General features: G+C 49.5%; 1 non-coding gene across 1 annotated transcript; it reads left to right on the plus strand.

The window, feature by feature from the left end:
• The first annotated feature begins 4,073 nt into the window (after positions 1-4,073).
• Positions 4,074-4,147, plus strand: Trnat-agu (transfer RNA threonine (anticodon AGU)). The gene has a single exon. It is a non-coding gene; the product is annotated as a tRNA-Thr (tRNA).
• Positions 4,148-7,665: the final 3,518 nt, after the last annotated feature.

The raw sequence follows: 7,665 nt of genomic DNA on the forward strand, positions 1-7,665 counted from the left end.
CGCAGTATGATCAGTGCAATGGAGACGCGGAAACTGGTTGTGTCCCAGTGTTTTGCAGTTGGACGACAAGAGTTTTACACAGTAGCAAAGAGCGAGGCACTGAGTTGGCATGAACAATGGAGAGCACAATGGGGCTCGAGATGTGCTTGTTACCTCAGGTGCTGTGTGATTGTCGACAAGGAGTGAAATGGACAAATTTGTGACCGCCCTTTCCATTTAAGACGTGAAAAACAGACGGAATTTGCATTCGTAATACCAGAGTATCGAAACTACTTGGAACTCTTGTGTATATGAACGTGTCCGCGCCTTTGTACTCTGGTACCTTCGCCGCTACAAACCAACCAACCAACGTGTCCGTGCACATCAGAGTCCCAAAGAATGGAGAATAGCCAGGCTTGGTAGTGTGTGCAGCCGTAGCTCAGTTGGCAGATCGTTCGCTTAGCGTGTGAAAGGTCTTGGGTTCAAGCTCCGGCTCCTCCATGTTTTGTGGTCAGTGCATGGTAAGTGTTGGTCGCGGCGAACATAAAGGGACGCAAGAAGTTGCAAAACCAGCGTCACAGACTGATATGATGTATACTGTTATAAGGAGAGCAAGATGTAAGTGTGGTGACCGGCTGTTATCGTGGTGTCATCGAGTGCAGATCTGTCTTAGGTATCACGGCTTAACGTCATTGAAGCCTAGAGAGTGGACAACACGTTCGTCTTACTCAGAGCGGTGTCCGAATTCTACTTTCGACGTTATGCGTGCCACTCTTAATGTGGCCAACTACGATTCGATACAGAATGCACGAAACCTGAAAGACACCCTCACTGATACATAGAGAGTAGTGTTTGTCTGCGGAATAATGGGAGTGTAAGGGTCTGTGACGTTGATGTGGCTGTATGTAGCACTATTAGTCAACGGGGGGTGGGCGTAGCTCAGATGGTAGAGCGCTCGCTTAGTGTGCGAGAGGTACTGGGATCGATACCCAGCGCCTTCAGAATTTTTAACACTCCTACATGCGCACCTTGCCATGCAAGAGGAGTAATTCCCAACCAGCAGAGGTGTCTAGGCAGATACAAGCGAACGATTAGCATCCACAATTGGCAAGTGTTCTTTTATTCGTGCGCAGGAAGCACCCACCTCGCACACCTACACTTAACTTAGAAACAGTACAAATGTTCCCATAAGATTCTCAAGCCTACGTCGGAAAGATCTGCCTTGCGCCGAGTTCACGTAAATCCCACTGCACGTTCCCATTCTTTGCGTGCAGTCGGCTGCTACTGGCGTTGCTGGTTGTGACTGCTGATAACAGATGCCGTAGCAATCACTTCATGGAGTGAGTTGAATGTTTTGCGATAGTCTGTCTCTGACAAGCAAGCACAGGTGATATAGGTGCGAACACAGGAAGCTTGCAGCCCCTCGCTGCCTGCAGACACAGAGCAGCCACACTAGGAGAGCGGCCTAAGCCGTAGGCGAAATGTGCTCATTCGCTTTGGCGCGACGTCGAACTATAAGTAAGGCTGTCACTAGCGTGAGCGTTGCGTGAGCGTCGTGTAAAGTCGGAAAAGTCGGCTGCATGGGTGATTGCCAAGTTTGGGGAGCGTTTCGCAGTATGATCAGTGCAATGGAGACACGGAAACTGGTTGTGTCCCAGTGTTTTGCAGTTGGACGACAAGAGTTTTACACAGTAGCAAAGAGCGAGGCACTGAGTTGGCATGAACAATGGAGAGCACAATGGGGCTCGAGATGTGCTTGTTACCTCAGGTGCTGTGTGATTGTCGACAAGGAGTGAAATGGACCAATTTGTGACCGCCCTTTCCATTTAAGACGTGAAAAACAGACGGAATTTGCATTCGTAATACCAGAGTATCGAAACTACTTGGAACTCTTGTGTATATGAACGTGTCCGCGCCTTTGTACTCTGGTACCTTCGCCGCTACAAACCAACCAACCAACGTGTCCGTGCACATCAGAGTCCCAAAGAATGGAGAATAGCCAGGCTTGGTCGTGTGTGCAGCCGTAGCTCAGTTGGCAGATCGTTCGCTTAGCGTGTGAAAGGTCTCGGGTTCAAGCTCCGGCTCCTCCATGTTTTGTGGACAGTGCATGGTAAGTGTTGGTCGCGGCGAACATAAAGGGACGCAAGAAGTTGCAAAACCAGCGTCACAGACTGATATGATGTATACTGTTATAAGGAGAGCAAGATGTAAGTGTGGTGACCGGCTGTTATCGTGGTGTCATCGAGTGCAGATCTGTCTTAGGTATCACGGCTTAACGTCATTGAAGCCTAGAGAGTGGACAACACGTTCGTCTTACTCAGAGCGGTGTCCGAATTCTACTTTCGACGTTATGCGTGCCACTCTTAATGTGGCCAACTACGATTCGATACAGAATGCACGAAACCTGAAAGACACCCTCACTGATACATAGAGAGTAGTGTTTGTCTGCGGAATAATGGGAGTGTAAGGGTCTGTGACGTTGATGTGGCTGTATGTAGCACTATTAGTCAACGGGGGGTGGGCGTAGCTCAGATGGTAGAGCGCTCGCTTAGTGTGCGGGAGGTACTGGGATCGATACCCAGCGCCTCCAGAATTTTTAACACTCCTACATGCGCACCTTGCCATGCAAGAGGAATAATTCCCAACCAGCAGAGGTGTCTAGGCAGATACAAGCGAACGATTAGCATCCACAATTGGCAAGCGTTCTTTTATTCGTGCGCAGGAAGCACCCACCTCGCACACCTACACTTAACTTAGAAACAGTACAAATGTTCCCATAAGATTCTCAAGCCTACGTCGGAAAGATCTGCCTTGCGCCGAGTTCACGTAAATCCCACTGCACGTTCCCATTCTTTGCGTGCAGTCGGCTGCTACTGGCGTTGCTGGTTGTGACTGCTGATAACAGATGCCGTAGCAATCACTTCATGGAGTGAGTTGAATGTTTTGCGATAGTCTGTCTCTGCCAAGCAAGCACAGGTGATATAGGTGCGAACACAGGAAGCTTGCAGCCCCTCGCTGCCTGCAGACACAGAGCAGCCACACTAGGAGAGCGGCCTAAGCCGTAGGCGAAATGTGCTCATTCGCTTTGGCGCGACGTCGAACTATAAGTAAGGCTGTCACTAGCGTGAGCGTCGTGTAAAGTCGGAAAAGTCGGCTGCATGGGTGATTGCCAAGTTTGGGGAGCGTTTCGCAGTATGATCAGTGCAATGGAGACACGGAAACTGGTTGTGTCCCAGTGTTTTGCAGTTGGACGACAAGAGTTTTACACAGTAGCAAAGAGCGAGGCACTGAGTTGGCATGAACAATGGAGAGCACAATGGGGCTCGAGATGTGCTTGTTACCTCAGGTGCTGTGTGATTGTCGACAAGGAGTGAAATGGACAAATTTGTGACCGCCCTTTCCATTTAAGACGTGAAAAACAGACGGAATTTGCATTCGTAATACCAGAGTATCGAAACTACTTGGAACTCTTGTGTATATGAACGTGTCCGCGCCTTTGTACTCTGGTACCTTCGCCGCTACAAACCAACCAACCAACGTGTCCGTGCACATCAGAGTCCCAAAGAATGGAGAATAGCCAGGCTTGGTCGTGTGTGCAGCCGTAGCTCAGTTGGCAGATCGTTCGCTTAGCGTGTGAAAGGTCTCGGGTTCAAGCTCCGGCTCCTCCATGTTTTGTGGACAGTGCATGGTAAGTGTTGGTCGCGGCGAACATAAAGGGACGCAAGAAGTTGCAAAACCAGCGTCACAGACTGATATGATGTATACTGTTATAAGGAGAGCAAGATGTAAGTGTGGTGACCGGCTGTTATCGTGGTGTCATCGAGTGCAGATCTGTCTTAGGTATCACGGCTTAACGTCATTGAAGCCTAGAGAGTGGACAACACGTTCGTCTTACTCAGAGCGGTGTCCGAATTCTACTTTCGACGTTATGCGTGCCACTCTTAATGTGGCCAACTACGATTCGATACAGAATGCACGAAACCTGAAAGACACCCTCACTGATACATAGAGAGTAGTGTTTGTCTGCGGAATAATGGGAGTGTAAGGGTCTGTGACGTTGATGTGGCTGTATGTAGCACTATTAGTCAACGGGGGGTGGGCGTAGCTCAGATGGTAGAGCGCTCGCTTAGTGTGCGAGAGGTACTGGGATCGATACCCAGCGCCTCCAGAATTTTTAACACTCCTACATGCGCACCTTGCCATGCAAGAGGAATAATTCCCAACCAGCAGAGGTGTCTAGGCAGATACAAGCGAACGATTAGCATCCACAATTGGCAAGCGTTCTTTTATTCGTGCGCAGGAAGCACCCACCTCGCACACCTACACTTAACTTAGAAACAGTACAAATGTTCCCATAAGATTCTCAAGCCTACGTCGGAAAGATCTGCCTTGCGCCGAGTTCACGTAAATCCCACTGCACGTTCCCATTCTTTGCGTGCAGTCGGCTGCTACTGGCGTTGCTGGTTGTGACTGCTGATAACAGATGCCGTAGCAATCACTTCATGGAGTGAGTTGAATGTTTTGCGATAGTCTGTCTCTGACAAGCAAGCACAGGTGATATAGGTGCGAACACAGGAAGCTTGCAGCCCCTCGCTGCCTGCAGACACAGAGCAGCCACACTAGGAGAGCGGCCTAAGCCGTAGGCGAAATGTGCTCATTCGCTTTGGCGCGACGTCGAACTATAAGTAAGGCTGTCACTAGCGTGAGCGTTGCGTGAGCGTCGTGTAAAGTCGGAAAAGTCGGCTGCATGGGTGATTGCCAAGTTTGGGGAGCGTTTCGCAGTATGATCAGTGCAATGGAGACACGGAAACTGGTTGTGTCCCAGTGTTTTGCAGTTGGACGACAAGAGTTTTACACAGTAGCAAAGAGCGAGGCACTGAGTTGGCATGAACAATGGAGAGCACAATGGGGCTCGAGATGTGCTTGTTACCTCAGGTGCTGTGTGATTGTCGACAAGGAGTGAAATGGACAAATTTGTGACCGCCCTTTCCATTTAAGACGTGAAAAACAGACGGAATTTGCATTCGTAATACCAGAGTATCGAAACTACTTGGAACTCTTGTGTATATGAACGTGTCCGCGCCTTTGTACTCTGGTACCTTCGCCGCTACAAACCAACCAACCAACGTGTCCGTGCACATCAGAGTCCCAAAGAATGGAGAATAGCCAGGCTTGGTCGTGTGTGCAGCCGTAGCTCAGTTGGCAGATCGTTCGCTTAGCGTGTGAAAGGTCTCGGGTTCAAGCTCCGGCTCCTCCATGTTTTGTGGTCAGTGCATGGTAAGTGTTGGTCGCGGCGAACATAAAGGGACGCAAGAAGTTGCAAAACCAGCGTCACAGACTGATATGATGTATAATGTTATAAGTAGAGAAAGATGTAAGTGTGGTGACCGGCTGTTATCGTGGTGTCATCGAGTGCAGATCTGTCTTAGGTATCACGGCTTAACGTCATTGAAGCCTAGAGAGTGGACAACACGTTCGTCTTACTCAGAGCGGTGTCCGAATTCTACTTTCGACGTTATGCGTGCCACTCTTAATGTGGCCAACTACGATTCGATACAGAATGCACGAAACCTGAAAGACACCCTCACTGATACATAGAGAGTAGTGTTTGTCTGCGGAATAATGGGAGTGTAAGGGTCTGTGACGTTGATGTGGCTGTATGTAGCACTATTAGTCAACGGGGGGTGGGCGTAGCTCAGATGGTAGAGCGCTCGCTTAGTGTGCGAGAGGTACTGGGATCGATGCCCAGCGCCTTCAGAATTTTTAACACTCCTACATGCGCACCTTGCCATGCAAGAGGAATAATTCCCAACCAGCAGAGGTGTCTAGGCAGATACAAGCGAACGATTAGCATCCACAATAGGCAAGCGTTCTTTTATTCGTGCGCAGGAAGCACCCACCTCGCACACCTACACTTAACTTAGAAACAGTACAAATGTTCCCATAAGATTCTCAAGCCTACGTCGGAAAGATCTGCCTTGCGCCGAGTTCACGTAAATCCCACTGCACGTTCCCATTCTTTGCGTGCAGTCGGCTGCTACTGGCGTTGCTGGTTGTGACTGCTGATAACAGATGCCGTAGCAATCACTTCATGGAGTGAGTTGAATGTTTTGCGATAGTCTGTCTCTGCCAAGCAAGCACAGGTGATATAGGTGCGAACACAGGAAGCTTGCAGCCCCTCGCTGCCTGCAGACACAGAGCAGCCACACTAGGAGAGCGGCCTAAGCCGTAGGCGAAATGTGCTCATTCGCTTTGGCGCGACGTCGAACTATAAGTAAGGCTGTCACTAGCGTGAGCGTTGCGTGAGCGTCGTGTAAAGTCGGAAAAGTCGGCTGCATGGGTGATTGCCAAGTTTGGGGAGCGTTTCGCAGTATGATCAGTGCAATGGAGATGCGGAAACTGGTTGTGTCCCAGTGTTTTGCAGTTGGACGACAAGAGTTTTACACAGTAGCAAAGAGCGAGGCACTGAGTTGGCATGAACAATGGAGAGCACAATGGGGCTCGAGATGTGCTTGTTACCTCAGGTGCTGTGTGATTGTCGACAAGGAGTGAAATGGACCAATTTGTGACCGCCCTTTCCATTTAAGACGTGAAAAACAGACGGAATTTGCATTCGTAATACCAGAGTATCGAAACTACTTGGAACTCTTGTGTATATGAACGTGTCCGCGCCTTTGTACTCTGGTACCTTCGCCGCTACAAACCAACCAACCAACGTGTCCGTGCACATCAGAGTCCCAAAGAATGGAGAATAGCCAGGCTTGGTCGTGTGTGCAGCCGTAGCTCAGTTGGCAGATCGTTCGCTTAGCGTGTGAAAGGTCTCGGGTTCAAGCTCCGGCTCCTCCATGTTTTGTGGTCAGTGCATGGTAAGTGTTGGTCGCGGCGAACATAAAGGGACGCAAGAAGTTGCAAAACCAGCGTCACAGACTGATATGATGTATACTGTTATAAGTAGAGAAAGATGTAAGTGTGGTGACCGGCTGTTATCGTGGTGTCATCGAGTGCAGATCTGTCTTAGGTATCACGGCTTAACGTCATTGAAGCCTAGAGAGTGGACAACACGTTCGTCTTACTCAGAGCGGTGTCCGAATTCTACTTTCGACGTTATGCGTGCCACTCTTAATGAGGCCAACTACGATTCGATACAGAATGCACGAAACCTGAAAGACACCCTCACTGATACATAGAGAGTAGTGTTTGTCTGCGGAATAATGGGAGTGTAAGGGTCTGTGACGTTGATGTGGCTGTATGTAGCACTATTAGTCAACGGGGGGTGGGCGTAGCTCAGATGGTAGAGCGCTCGCTTAGTGTGCGAGAGGTACTGGGATCGATGCCCAGCGCCTTCAGAATTTTTAACACTCCTACATGCGCACCTTGCCATGCAAGAGGAATAATTCCCAACCAGCAGAGGTGTCTAGGCAGATACAAGCGAACGATTAGCATCCACAATAGGCAAGCGTTCTTTTATTCGTGCGCAGGAAGCACCCACCTCGCACACCTACACTTAACTTAGAAACAGTACAAATGTTCCCATAAGATTCTCAAGCCTACGTCGGAAAGATCTGCCTTGCGCCGAGTTCACGTAAATCCCACTGCACGTTCCCATTCTTTGCGTGCAGTCGGCTGCTACTGGCGTTGCTGGTTGTGACTGCTGATAACAGATGCCGTAGCAATCACTTCATGGAG

This window comes from Schistocerca gregaria, chromosome 3 (assembly GCF_023897955.1).
Source record: "Schistocerca gregaria isolate iqSchGreg1 chromosome 3, iqSchGreg1.2, whole genome shotgun sequence".
Taxonomy (NCBI): Eukaryota; Metazoa; Arthropoda; class Insecta; order Orthoptera; family Acrididae; genus Schistocerca; species Schistocerca gregaria.